At 43.5% G+C, this 14,708-nt stretch overlaps 1 protein-coding gene across 3 annotated transcripts in view; it reads right to left on the bottom strand.

Annotated features, from left to right (window-relative positions):
- GSK3A (glycogen synthase kinase 3 alpha) overlaps nt 1-14,708 on the bottom strand; it is an 89,001-nt gene that overhangs the window by 32,421 nt on the left and 41,872 nt on the right. The gene's annotated exons all lie outside the window — the stretch shown is intronic.

Below are 14,708 nucleotides of genomic sequence, written 5' to 3'. Positions count from 1 at the left end.
CCAATGTTACAGCTATTGGTCAGACCTCGTCTCCACACGGAGCTTACTGTCACAATAGGTCAGCAGTGCGGTGGACAGCAGAGAGGACATCCCTAACTGCCTGCCTCACATCACTGCTGTTCCGCCCCTACAGCAGGGCCATGAAGGCTGCTCTTGAAAGAGCTGCTGCCACGGGCAGAGATAATGCCGTCATCTCTCATTCCCTGCATGTGGAAGTTTAGCCGCTCGGGACGCTTCTGGGGAGAGGCTGCCAAAAAGGTATTGTACAGAGGATATCAAAAGTCCACACAAGCCCTGTTAAAAAGGTCAGGTTTCTGTGATGTAAAAAAATTAAGTCAAAGCTAAAACATTTTAGAACTTTTTCAAACTTTAAAAATGGGACCTATAAAAACGGTAAAACTCAATTAAAAAACTGCAATATAAAAAACTGCAATATTTTTTTTTGGGGGGGGGGGTAAAAAAATAAATAAATAAAATAATGTGGTTGCATAAGTGTGCACATCCTCTTAAAACTGGGGATGTAGTTGTCTTTAGATTAAAGCAATCAGCTTCAAACTCATGTTAAGCGCCCATTCACACTGGCGCGACACGACTTGCTGGGGCGACCTCGGCGCGACTTGCACAGACTTCATATCATTGAAGTCAATGCAAGTCGCCTCCAGGTTGCCCCAAAGTAGTACAGGACCCTTTTTCTAAGTCGGAGCGACTTGTGTCGCTCCTATTAGAACGGGTCCTGTGCTAATCAATGGCAGGCGACCGACCGTGACTTGTCAGGCGACCAAGTCGCCTGACAAGTCGCGCTAGTGTGAATGGTGTCTTAATAGGAGTCAATACACACCTGCCATTTAAAGTGTCTGATTAACCTCAAATAAAGTTCAGCTGTTCTAGTAGGTCTTTTCCTGATATTTTCTCAGTTGCATCCTACAGCAAAAGCCATGGTCCGCAGAGAGCTTCGAAAGCATCAGAGGGATCTCATTGATAAGGTATCAGGAGAAGGGTACAAAAGAACTTCCAAGGCATTAGATAATACCATGGAACACAGTGAAGACAGTCAAATGGAGAAAATATGGCACAGTGACATTACCAAGAACTGGACGTCACCCCAAAATTGATGAAAAGACAAGAAGAAAACTGGTCAGGGAGGATGCCGAGAGGCCTACAGCAACAAAAAAGGAGCTGCAGAAATATCTGGCAAGTACTGGCTGTGTGGTATATGTGACAACAATCTCCCGTATCCTTCATGTGTCAGGGCTATGTGGTAGAGTGGCAAGAAGGAAGCCTTTTCTTACAAAGATCTAAGCCCGGTTAAATTTTACAAAAAAAAAAAAAAAAAAAAAACTCTCCCAAAAGCATGTGGGGAAAATGTATTCTGGTCTGATGAAACCAAGGCTGAACTTTTTGAGCATATTTCCAAAAGATCTGTTTAACGCAAAAACACTGCACATCACCAAAAAGAACACCATACCCACAGTGAAGCATGGTGGTGGCAGCATTATGCTTTGGGGCTGTTTTTCTTCAGCTGGAACAAGGGCCTTAGTCAAGGTAGAGGGAATTATGAACAGTTCCAAATACCAGTCCATATTGGCACAAAACCTTCAGGCTTCTGCTAGAAAGCTGAACATGAAGAGGAACTTCATCTTTCAGCATGACAACGACCCAAAGCATAGGAATGGCTTCACAAGAAGATTAAAGTTTTGGATTTGCCCAATCAGAGCCCAGACCTGAATCCGATTGAAAATCTGTGGGGGTGATCTGAAGAGGAGATGCCCTCACAATCGGACAGATTTGGGGTGTTTTTGCAACCCAAATTGAGTGGGTAAACATTTGCCAAGTCAAGATGTGCCATGTTGATGGCTCATACCCAAAAAGACAGTGCTGCATTAAAAATCAAAAGATACTTCAACAAAGTATTCCTTTAAGGGTGTGCACACTTATGCAACCATACTATTGTTTCCTTTTTACTTCTCTCCACCTAAAAGATTTCAGTTTGGTGTTCAATTGAGTTGTACAGTTTATAGGTCACAAAAAAAAAAAAAAAAAAGGTTCTGAAATGATTTGTTTAATTTTTTTATATCAAAAACCTGGACTTGTTACAGGGATGTGTAAATACGCGTGATCGATCATTTTCCACATTTGTTTTGCAAATATCTGAAAAGTGCTTTTTTTTCCCATCCCCCTCAAATCAATATTTTGTACAACCACCTTTCCCTGCAATTAAAGCTGCAAGTATTTTTTTTTTGGGGGGGGGGGGGGGTGTCCCTACCAGCTTTGAACATCTGGAGTGAAAGGTTTGCCCATTCTTTGTAGCAAAATAGCTCAAGCTCTGTCAGATTGGATGGAGAGCGTCTGAACAGCAGTTTTCAAGTCTTGACACAGATTCTCAATTGGATTTAGGTTTGGGTTTTAACACAAAAGGGGGGTGGCCGGCGAGTGAAATACCTCGCGAGGACCTGAATCGCACACTCCTTGGCCTGCAGCACCCCCCATTCCAAGATGGGGAGGTCATCTGCCTGGAGTGGTGCCCACCTGTTTCCGAAGGTTTGGCGAGTAGTGCCCCCCCCCCCCTTTCTCCTCTGGGAAATTCAAGGTGGACACGGGCCCATTTCCTGGGTTGGTCGGGTCCCTCCTGTGTCCTGACTCTTGCACCCCATCCTCAGAGGGTCACCTGCGATTACTCATCCCCCCCATTCCATTGGCCCCCATGGCTGAGGTGTCTATGCTGATAGTGGGGAAGCACGCTGCGGAGGCTCCTTTTTGTGGTACGGTGTGTGAGTATATGCCCTAGTTGGGGGGGGGGGGGGGGGTGGGTGGGGTTCCTAGCTAGGCCCACTTTGCTGGCTGAAATACCTGAAATGGTCCTGGGGTCCAGTGAGCCAGGCACCCACTGCGTAGGCTGCTATTTTCCCATAGCTGACTGTATGGGAACTCGGAGCCCATGTTTGTGTAGCCCGGCGGCCATTTTTTTCATAGTTTCCCATTAGTCTATGGGTGGCATTTTTCTTGTAGCCACAGGAGCGGTGCTCGGCGGTGGGCCTCTAGCGGCGGCACGGCCTTTTCCTCTATAAACTAGAGATACACTGAAAATGGGGTTATCAGCATTATGCCGATAATGGTCGGGGAAATAGTCTCTTGCTGACCGCAATACATTGTGGTTTACAGTAGAGATGAACCAACATTTTGGCCGAAAATAGGCTTTTCAGCATTTTTGCCGATATTGGCGCCGAAAACATTAAATTTTACTGTGCTTATGGTTGTTCTTTTTCAATGCATTTCAACAGGAAGGTGTATTTTTGGGGTGTGGATTTTTTTTTTCCTGACAAAAAATGCAAGAAGCAAGATTTAGTACCACAAAGAGTGCAACGGACCAGTGTGAATACATACATAGAATTTAAAGTGATGCATTTTTCTTGTGCTAAAGGTGCTTTTTAAGGGTAGAGGAGAGATTTGGTGTGTCTCCATTAAGAGGAACTGTCAGATGCACTGAATAGAGATTTTGGCAACGAAAATGCAGGATACATTTGGCTGAAAACCCAACAGTTTTTTTTTTTAATATTTAATTGTATTGCATTTGCCTCTTTCATGAATATCATGAATTTAAGTGAACATGAATTTGCTGGCCATTATTGGCTCAAGAAAAATGTATGTCTTCACATTGGTCTGTTGCCCTTCTATGGGGTGGTAAAAACTTGCTTGCTGCATTTTTGGTCAGTTAAAAAAAAAAAAAAAGGTCAGTGCAAGGAAAAGAAAAAAAGTTAAGGCACCCCAATCCCTCCATGCATGCGTGGAGAAGCGAACACATGTGTAACCGCCGTGAACTTTAGCGCAAGAGCAATAATTCCAGCTGTAGACCACCTCCTCTCTAACTCTCAACAAGTAACCTGAAAAAAATGTTTAAGAGTTTCCTATGGAGATGAACCATTGACGTACTTCGCCATTCCATGAGCATGTGCAATGTTAAGTGACATTTTGGGTATGCATTTACTCGGTTGACAGCTTTTAGATTTTACAAAATAATTGGATTATGTATTTTTCATTAAAATTAAATTATTTTTAAAAAAACTTGCATTAAAAAAACGCTGTACAAATACAATGTGACATAAAAAATTGCAATAAGTTACATTTTATCCTCTAGGGGTTTCTGCTAATCAAAAAAAAAACTGGTGTTTTGATGTAGAAGAAAATTCATATTCCTTTAAATTTATATTAAGTTGAATATAATAAAACTTTAAATAAAATGTATATCTTTTAAAAACTGTCCATTTCAGTTTTCAGCCAAGTGGCTCCTAAATTTTTGGTTTTGGCACCGGAATTTTCATTTTGATGCACCAATAGCGTTAACGGAGCCTAACACTCGAGTTCTAGGCTGTTGACACTCCTGTATGAGAACAGCAATACGCTCATAAGTTGCTCTGAAATCTGAAGTTCTGCCATTTAGCCCTCTCCTGTCCAGTTTGCCTTTGTGGATGACAACCCACCCCCCCCACAGTATGTTATGGAGATGAGGGGGGGTTCTGTAGTCCCAACACATTTCCTGTAGGGTGACAATGCTGCTTCCCTAAAAAGGTACAGCGAGTAGGCATTTTTACAACATGGAAGGGTGTTTGGCAGGATCTCTAGTTAAAAATAAGGGGGGGGGGGGGGGGGGGCGCTGAAAGGAAACAAATGCAACCACTACATCGAAGGACAGAAAAGCTGCAGTACTTCTGTCATTTGGATTTAGATGCATACAACAAATTGCAACTTTCTATGCCTTTGACTTCCTAGAGTTCCCCAATATTGTGTAATTAGTGTACAGTAAAAACTTGGGCTAAGAGTAACAGAGCGTTTTTTGCAAGACAAGCAACTTTTCTTTTTTATATAAATTTTGACTTGATAAACAAGCGATGTCTTGATATGCAAGTAGTGTCACATTAAAACTGAGTATGCGAGGAGAGAGGCTCTGTAGCAATATGGTTACATTTAAAGAAGGTACAACATTTAGGCCCCATTCACACTAGTGCGACTTGTCCCGCGATTTTGGACCGCAAAATCGCATGACAAGTCGTTTTCCATTATTTTCAATGAGCCCCATTCATATCAGTGCGTTTTGAAGTCGCACCGACTTCAAAAGTAGTTCCTGCACTACTTTGCCACGATTTTAATGCGTTTTGAGGCATATAGCCTTGCCATTGCTTTCAAAATCGTGACGCGAAATCGCGGCAAAATTGCATCGCACTAGTGTGAATGGGGCCTTAGCAACTCTCATGGTTGAGGATTAAGAGGCACATCGAAGCATGCAGGCATCCGGGGTAAAGCTGTCCACATGGACCATTCTCCGCACTGCCATCGACGCCATCCTTTCCACACTGCGCTCCACAAGTGCTTCAAGCCTCGCTTTCAGATCACTCTACTACAGGGCTGCAGACTGACTGTGGTGACAGCCAGCGGTGAGGAGAACGGTCTATGTTGTCAGCTCTGCCCCAGATGCCTGCATTCTTCGATGTTCCTCTTTTAACCATCAGCCATGTGGGTTGCTAAATGTTGAACCTTCATCCTTTTATACACTGTAGTTCTTGCTGGATTTTGCTTCTAAACCCCTTGTGGAGGCGCCATTTGCAGATGGACATTTTTATGTTTACACAACCTATCATATTGCTATAATCTTTTTATATGCACTATAGACTGAAAGACTTATGAATAAATGGTTGTGGAACTAATCATCTGAGTTACCATCATTTCTTATGGGGAAATTCACTTTGATATGAATGCTTTGGATTACAAGCATGTTTCTGGAACAAATTATGCTCGCAAGCCAAGGTTTTACTGTACTTCAACTAGAAAACATGTGGGGTGTTATTTCTTTAATTGTGAAGGACACTGATAAATTCATAGACAAGGGCTTGACAAATCCCAGGTGACAGATCACCTTGGTGCCTGGGCTTTTGTCAGATGTCCTCCCACTTGCCGACTGCTATAGCCGAAAGATGTCTACAGCATGGTCATCCTGTTCTGGGAAGACCTCCATTGACGTCCTTGCAAACCCCCTGCTTCGGGGGGTGTGCTGTGTGATCACTGTGTCCTTCGGACATGCTGTGCAACCTCACCGAACGTCTGAAGAAAATGTATTTGCATAATTTTTATAAAATGTTTTTTTTCAAAATGTCTGGTCTTTTTTTGGTTTAGCAAAAAATAAAAACCACAGTGCCGATTACCGCCAAAAGAAAAAAACTGTATGAAAAAAAAATTGATAGATTTCATATGGGTACAGTGCATCATGACCACGCAGCTGTCTATCATTCAAAGTGTGACCGTGCTCAAAGCTGCAAATTGCCCTGTGCAGGAAGGTGGTGAAGGTGCCTGGTATGCAAGTGGTTAAAAAAAAAACAAAAAACAAAACAAAAAACTGGCTCCTAGAGTCAAAGAAAATTTGTCAAGTCCTATCAGATTGGGTTATGGCGCTACCTTCAGGTGATTGGACACTGGCAAGATGCTATGCTGGGTCTGCCACCTACTGTCCTTCTAGATCTCCACCCTCTCTTAGGCCACAAAACACTTATTGGGCATGACTCCAATTAGGGGTCGACTGATTTTTTTTCAGGGCGGATACCTTTTTTTTTTGGCTGCCTTTTAGGCCGATAACGTGTGCCGATTTTCTACACATCACTGTCTGACACCCAGATGCAGCTTGTTACTACTTACAGTTGCAAAGTCTACACACCCCCTAAAAAGTCTACACACCCCCTAAAAAGTCTACACACCCCCTAAAAAGTCTACACACCCCCTAAAAAGTCTACACACCCCCTAAAAAGTCTACACACCCCCTAAAAAGTCTACACACCCCCTAAAAAGTCTACACACCCCCTAAAAAGTCTACACACCCCCTAAAAAGTCTACACACCCCCTAAAAAGTCTACACACCCCCTAAAAAAAGTCTACACACCCCCTAAAAAAAGTCTACACACCCCCTAAAAAAAGTCTACACACCCCCTAAAAAAAGTCTACACACCCCCTAAAAAAAGTCTACACACCCCCTAAAAAAAGTCTACACACCCCCTAAAAAAAGTCTACACACCCCCTAAAAAAAGTCTACACACCCCCTAAAAAAAGTCTACACACCCCCTAAAAAAAGTCTACACACCCCCTAAAAAGTCTACACACCCCCTAAAAAGTCTACACACCCCCTAAAAAGTCTACACACCCCCTTGTGTTGGTCTATAACAAAATCCCAATAAAATAGATTTACTTTTTTGGTTGTAATGTGACAAAATGTGGAAAATTAAGGGGTATGAATACTTTTTCAAGCCAATGTAAGTCCCTGATCCTCCAAGGGAAGTTCCTTGAGGAGAGCTCATAGAAGACATGCCTCTGGCTCCTCCTCCAAAATAAGTCCTGGGGACACCACACAAGAAAAGCCTCTGCTCCTCCAAACTGCAAGACTACTACATAAAACTTCTCTGCTCCTCCACCAAAGGAAGTCACAAAGACTGCAGAGAAGACCCACCTCTGCTCCTTCTCCAAGGGAAGTCTGCTGTCAGTCATTTCCCTTAGAAGAGGAGCAGAGGCGTGTCTTTGTGGTGTCTTCTGAAGCAGCCTGTACATGTCAGCACAGGCAATATCTTCATAACTGTTCTATTTCAGAAATGCCAGGTTATGCATGCATAAGCAATGAATAAAGTATTTGATCAGGTGACTGGGATGAAGGTTACAAAGTGCACGCTCCCTGACTAGAAATGAGTATGTGGTACCCCAAAAGGCAGAGGACGCACCAGGAAAAAAAATGTTAACACCTTAATGAGAATAGAGTGTCTTGTGCTTTATCGATTTAACCCCTTGATCACCTATACTGTTAACCCCTTCCCTGCCAATGTCATTACAGTAACAGTGCATATTTTTAGCACTGATTACTGTAGTAATGTCACTGGTCCCCCCAAAAGTGTCAAAAATGTCAGTCATGGGTCCGATCTGTCCGCCGCAATCCCGCAAAAAAAATAAAAATAAAGTCAGGACAGGAGGTGATGGGAAATTTACAGTCTTTGTGCTGGTGACAACCAATCCACCAATTTCTTCAAATTTGTTAAGACAGATTTCCAAACCTGACAAATTGCATTTCTCTTCCACTCTATGCAAACATTTTTGCTGGAGTTCAACAAATGAGAGAAGGAGAAAAAAAAAAAAAAACTGGCTACCTGGGTCTTCAACTTTTTTTTTCAGCCCTGCAGACCAGCCTTGCCTTGAGTATTCTCCAATCATCCTGGCTGTTCAATATCCAAGAACAAATGGATAATCACAGGCACTGGTTCCATGTTTTTTGGATGAAAGGAGTAGAATATTGCTGAAATACAGCCTTACCCACATGTGTCATGGCAACTTCAAGCAAAGACTTTACTGCTGTTCCATGTTTAGCCTCCGGCACCACACCACTATGAGTTATATACCTGCCAGTGAATAGGCACGATAATTACAGAGTTACACAACAAACTAGCTCACAGGAGATTACTAAAGCCTAAAATTAGATAGCAGTGATCCCTAATACACGCCTAGATAATACAACTCTATTCCCAGGAAGAGTCATTCTATGGGTATTGACCACCATAAAAGATGAGCAGAGTAACAACTCATACCTGCAATCAAGAATGAGACCACTAGTCCAAACTACAATCAAACCCCAACAACATTTTAAATAGAACGCACAAGATCCTATTATACAAGTGTAGAACGGCAACTAAAGAAAGGAAATGTGTCAGAGGCAAGCTCACTGTCCAGTTGAATAAAAGCTTTGATATATTTTAGGATGTCTAAACTTCAAGTAGAGCTCACTAGTGTGCAGCTGTAGCGGCAGTCTAACACTAGTCCTTTGCACTGGTAGAGACTGCATGACCAAAGCCAAGGCAGTGGTTAAGTGACCAGGCAACAAATGGAAGCAAAACTGAACATTTTATAGGAATTATGATATTTTTTTACCACTTCTATTACCGTCATGTAACCAATAGGTCTGCCATGAAAAACTAAACGCATTACTTAAAGCGGATTTCCGGACACAAAATCGACAGTCGATTTTGGGCCATCCGCTTGCTTTGCACCTGAAAAATAAATGGATAGTTACGATTTTTTTTTGTTTACTTACCTTATTTAAGAAAAATATACTCCCCTTTCTTCCACTTCCTCCCTCTGCGGCCGAGGCCCGCGCCGTCACTTCCTCTTTGCATTAATTCCTGGGAGCTGAAGGTCATCGCTCCCAGGAATCAATGCGCCTGCACCGGCCCAGACGTCACTTCCGGTGCGGGCGCATCATTCCCTGCTAAACAGCTTCTGGGTATGCCCAGAAGCTGTGGAGGGATGACGTGCCCGCACCAGAAGTGACGATCGGGGCCGGTGCAGGGCATTCTAGGAGAAGAGGACGCCGAAGAGGACGACGCGCTGGCTTCAGCTGCCCACATCCGAGATGGCAGCACTGGAGAAGAAATTTACAAGGTAAGTATTTCTTCCAAAAGGTTAAGTTCAACCCAGGACAGTACAGAGGCTATCCCTTGTGGAATGTACTAGCCCTGACTGTTCCAGGGGTATTTTTATTGAAAAAAACTTTTTCGTGGCCGGAACTTCGCTTTAAGGCAGCCATTTTCAACCATTGTGCCCAGGCACCCCGGGGTGCCTTGGCAAAATGGCTAAAAATTCCCAAAAGTTTTCAAAAAAAGTTTTCATTGTGCACAATTACAACCTTCTAACTGCCAGCGTCCTACCAACCATTAGCATTATCAGTTGAGGATGACAGTCTGCATAACATCCTTGTTTGACCCTCACCTGCCCCCCACATTAGCTGACTGAGGGGGACGAGAAACACTAGAATACTAGTCAGTACCACTTTGCAAAAGTGTATTTGTTTTGGAAGAATAAAATCACCTCTAATGTGGGGTGTCCTACTTGAACTTGTGGATGTTGCTGCATTATGTAAGACTATTCGAATAGTTTTTACATTTTCGAATGGGGCGCCTCGAGACTGTCCATAATTTTTTAAAGGGTGCTCTGACTGAAAAAAAAAAAAAAAAAAAAAAAAAAAAAGATTGAGATACACTGACAGGAACTGTCTCAAAATTGGACTGGTTATAAAAGTTTCCACACGCCCCCCAACGAAGCCGGCTGTTTATCCATATGCTGATCTGGAGACTTGCGGGACGCCGCGGTTAGATCCATGACCGGCACATACTACATGCCTGTTTTTGTCTTTTAAATTGTAAGTAGCTTTTTTAATAAATTTACCTATTGGTTTACGGGATTACGCTATGGGCCTCTGTTTCTTTCTACATATGGCTTTACGTTCAATGGAGTATATGAGAAGTTCCAAGTGTGCCACATATTAATGTGATCGGTTTAACAACACACCGGAAACGGCTTTTCGGCTTTTGGAGTCTTTGGAAGCACCTGAGCTTGATATCGGTTGACCTACTGGTTTACTACTAGCTGGGAGAGGCTGTCTCATTAAATTGAGCAGCCACGGAATTTCGGTAAGCTGCTTGTTATACCTGAGCACAAGGGTGTCCCCTTCCTACACTTTTCCCTGGTGTCACTGGAAGAAAGTTATTTTGCATGTGGATTCACATCTCTGCACTTAATATTGGGACTATTCATTTGGACACTAGCCCCTCTCCTTTTTTGTTTTCTTTATATGAGCTTTTCAGCTATATAATTGTATACTGATTTCAGCGCTGCACTTTTTGGTTTTTATTGTATTTTTTGAATCACTGTTAGTTGATTTTGTGCCAGCTGCTCACTATTGTTCTCAATCATTTGGTTTTCGGTCACATCTAGCGCGGAAATTTCTCTCTCATATATATATATATATATATATATATATATATATATATAGCAAAATTAGACATTAGTCACTAAGTGCAACTTCCACAGGGGTCCTCCGTACTTGGCACTTCAGCTAGCGACTAATGTCCCTTTTTGTAAGTGGTGGGCTGCAGAAACATGGCATGTTTAGACTTCATCCTGGCCCCATCTGCCATCAGTGGATTACATTGGTACCAGCGATTACATTATATGGCTTCATGGCTGTAAAAGCAACTGGACAGTATGGATGTTGTGCTGCCAGATCACCTGTGCCAAGTACAGACAATTCAACAGAAATCAAGAAAAAGGAACTTCAAGGCATCCCAAAAACTAGCCAAACTCCAAATCCCCTATATTTTGAGTTCCATAGTCTTTTGCAAATTCCATAGTCTTTTGCAAAGAATGGTGAAGTCGGTCTCCGACTGTCAGTTCAGGGGCAGTAAGGCTGCAGTGCATGATTATTATTATTTTTTTTCAAACTTTATTGGAAGGGTCATGTCTCTGCACAGCAGCATAGTGAACTGTAATGCCTTCCAAGATGTTACATGTCTGCAGTTTTCAGCTGCTTAGAAGACCTCCAGGCTGCATTGCAGTGTGAACAATTGTTTGCTAGCAGTGACCTGCATTGATCCAGTGCAGAAAAACACAGGTCACCACGTGTGAACGAGCCCCTATTGTTCATTGCATTAAAGTGGTTCTAAAATCAAAATGTTTGAACTCAATGCTTTCTAAGGTAAAAGTGCTTCACTACCCGTCCTAGCTCCCCTCGCCCTATACACTTACCTGGCTCCTCACGCCACTCCAGCACTGTCCCGGGTGCAGCACTGCTCCTGCACTTCCTTGTCTCACAGGAGACATGGCCAGCAGCGGGAGCCATAGGCTCTGCCCATCAAATGCCTGTGAGAAGGAGCAAGAGTGTGGCTTACCATCACTGTGTGTGTCTATGGGTACACAGCCCAGCTTGAGTGAACACCTGCAAGGGTGTCCCCTTAGCACACTGCATCTTCTTAACCCAGGGTGCCTCCTTAGCAAGCTGACAGCGCTGCTGGGGGACTCAAGAGGTTTGAGACTGTTTTGTGCTTCACTGCACAGAGCAGGTAAGTATAATATCCATTTTAAAGCAAAAAAAAAAATAAAAAAAAATAGCCTTAAGTATAACTTAAAAATGACGAATGCCAACATAAAAAAAAATTAAGCGAGGGTGCTCCCTGTAAACAAAAATGTCAAACACTTAACTGTCCCACAACCAGGGCTACAGAACTGCACTGCAGGAACTGCATATAACAGATGCCAAGGGATCTTTAAAAATCTGACGCTGCAGACTGTATTCGATTTATAGTTCCTCATCATAAAGGGGACCTCCTAATAAACACTGACTTCAGTTCTATGTATTGCTCCACCCCCGTTTGGTAGAAAATAAATCAAAAATAAACCCGAATGAGGAACTTCAGTAGGGTTTGCAATAAAAATTAAAAAAAAGTCAACATCTACAAATACTATACTAAAAATAAACCTTCCATTCCAGGAATTCAGCACTGTCTTTTCCTGGGCCAGTGCTTCAGGTCAATGCTGCCATGCTGACTGTAGGAAGGCAGCTCCTCACTGTGTATGGTCCAACAGCCTACTGGGACTTTTGAAGCAAGCATCCCAGGAGGGGGGGGGGGGGGGCACTTTTTACCTAGCAATATTTCAAGTTAAATCAATTTTTGGTGAAAGGTCTACTTTAAAGGGATAAATCCCCATTTTGTGGGGCATTACGACACATTAATTTGCATGTTAAAACCTGTGTTGTGGGCTGTATTAACTGCCAAAGGGCTCTTTCACACGGTCCGCTCCGTAGACGGATCCGTGTTGCTCAGCGGGGATCGATCCGCGATCCCCGCTGAGCCGGGCGGATGACAGCTCCGTCTCCGCTTGCAGAGCAGAGAGGTAGGTGTCTCAGCCCCCGCTGCCCTCTATGGGGGATCGGATGAGAGCGGTCCGCTTGTCTGCTCTCATCAGATCCGATCCGCTCCGATTACTGAACGGATGGAAAAATAGGGTTTCCATCCGTCCAGATTTCAAGCACAGGATCGGATGCGGATGTCAGCGGAGGTGTCTCCGCTGACATCCACTGTCCCATAGAGCTGCATGGAGGATCCGATCAGATCCGCCTAAAAAAAACTGACAGGCAGATCTGATCGGATCGCCTGTGTGAAAGAGCCCTTACTGTATTTTTGGTCCATTTCACCCGAGGCAACTAGCCGTCCGACATTTTAGTGCACCCCAGGGGGCACAGGTGCAACATCCAGTCGCGCTACCTGCAACCAATCTATTGAAGGCTGTGGCTGAAGTTATTGAATGCGGTACAAAGTGACACTTGTGTTTACAATCCCACACGTTCAGGGACAAATGCCTTGATTGCACAAGACTTGCTGTCTAGGCATTCATCTCTAAACACCTAGGGGTCAATACACCAAGACAAATACTGTATGAATTTTTGAGTTCAAATAACTCATGTAGGATTTATCCCAAAAGTAGTTAAACATATCTTATTTTAAAAAATGTATTAAATATTTGTTACAATAATTCACACTTAAATTAAGCGTTATTTTTGAGGGGTTTTTTTTTGCATTTTTTCTTCAGGGGGAAGATAGTCCTTTACCCTCCCTGGTGGGCTGATTATGTACAGATTTCTGTGCTAAAAGCGGTACATTGTTTTGCAGGGAAATCGGTTTTATATTTTAAAACTCCCCTTCCCCTGCGATCCCCCGCCGTCCTCCGGCTGTGCGCTCGGCCGATGCCGGCACCTGTCTTCCGCTTGCCTTCCCTGCGAGCGTTGCGATGCACGGGGGTGGAACCGGCGGCAATTTAAAAAATGTAAATACACCAAATGACATGATACAAAGTTGTGATCCTAACGGATTACACTGTATTATGCCATTTCAGCACAGGATTGCACCTGGTGACTTTTCCAGTTCTTTGTGCCTGGAAAATAGAGAATCACCATGGCGTTCGAAAAGCGTTTTTTGCGTAAAAGCGCTTTTAGACGAACTGGAAAACAGCAACAGCGAAACGGAGTTACTTGAAGAACTGAGCGATAGGTGGGAAAATTTGTTACCAGGTACGGAAAGTGACAGCGACGATTCTGATGTCTTTCTGGCACATCGCTCTGTTGGAAATTCTGAAAAATCATTTGATATACTTTCCAAATTCCACAAGCAATATGCTAGAAAGACATCAGAATCGTCGCCGTCGTCACTTTCTGTACCAGATGACAAATTTTCCCATGAATCGCTCAGTTCTTCAAGTAACTCCGTTTCGCTGTCCCCGTTTTCCAGTTGGTCTGAAAGTGTTTTTGGCGAGAACAAAAAAAAAAACTTTTTGGACGCCATGGTCATTCTCAATTTTCCAGGCACAAAGAACTGGAAAAGCACAGGCAGGGCACTGGAAAAGTCACCAGGTGAATTGGCATGATACAGTGTAATCTGTTAGGATCGCCATCGTTGTATCATGTCATTTGGTGCTTTTACTTGAATTTGCCGCCTGTTTCACACCCTGCATCGCAAGGCTCGCAGAAGGGAACCGGAAGTCAAGTGCCAGCAATCGGCCATGCACAGAGCAGGGAGACTGCCAGGATGCTGGGGAGGACGGCGGGGGATCACAGGGAAGGCGAGTAACATTGCGGGGTAATCCCAAGTGTGGCTCGGGGTTACCGCTTTTGGTACTGAAACTTAACCCCGAGCCACACATGGGAATACTGCTAGGGGGGGTTAAGGCTGGGTCCACACTGGTGCGAACACAGACACCGTATGCGATTCGCATTGCTGTGCAGATCACATGCAATGTCTGTGCAATGCAAATTCAGCAACACTTTTCATGGTTGAAATTGCATAACATTCAGACCTAAGGGCTGGGTT

Source organism: Pelophylax lessonae, assembly GCF_965119305.1.
Source record: "Pelophylax lessonae genome assembly, chromosome: 12".
Lineage (NCBI taxonomy): Eukaryota > Metazoa > Chordata > Amphibia > Anura > Ranidae > Pelophylax > Pelophylax lessonae.
The sequence above is the reverse complement of the archived record's forward strand: the minus strand, read 5'-3'. Positions and strand labels throughout refer to the sequence as shown.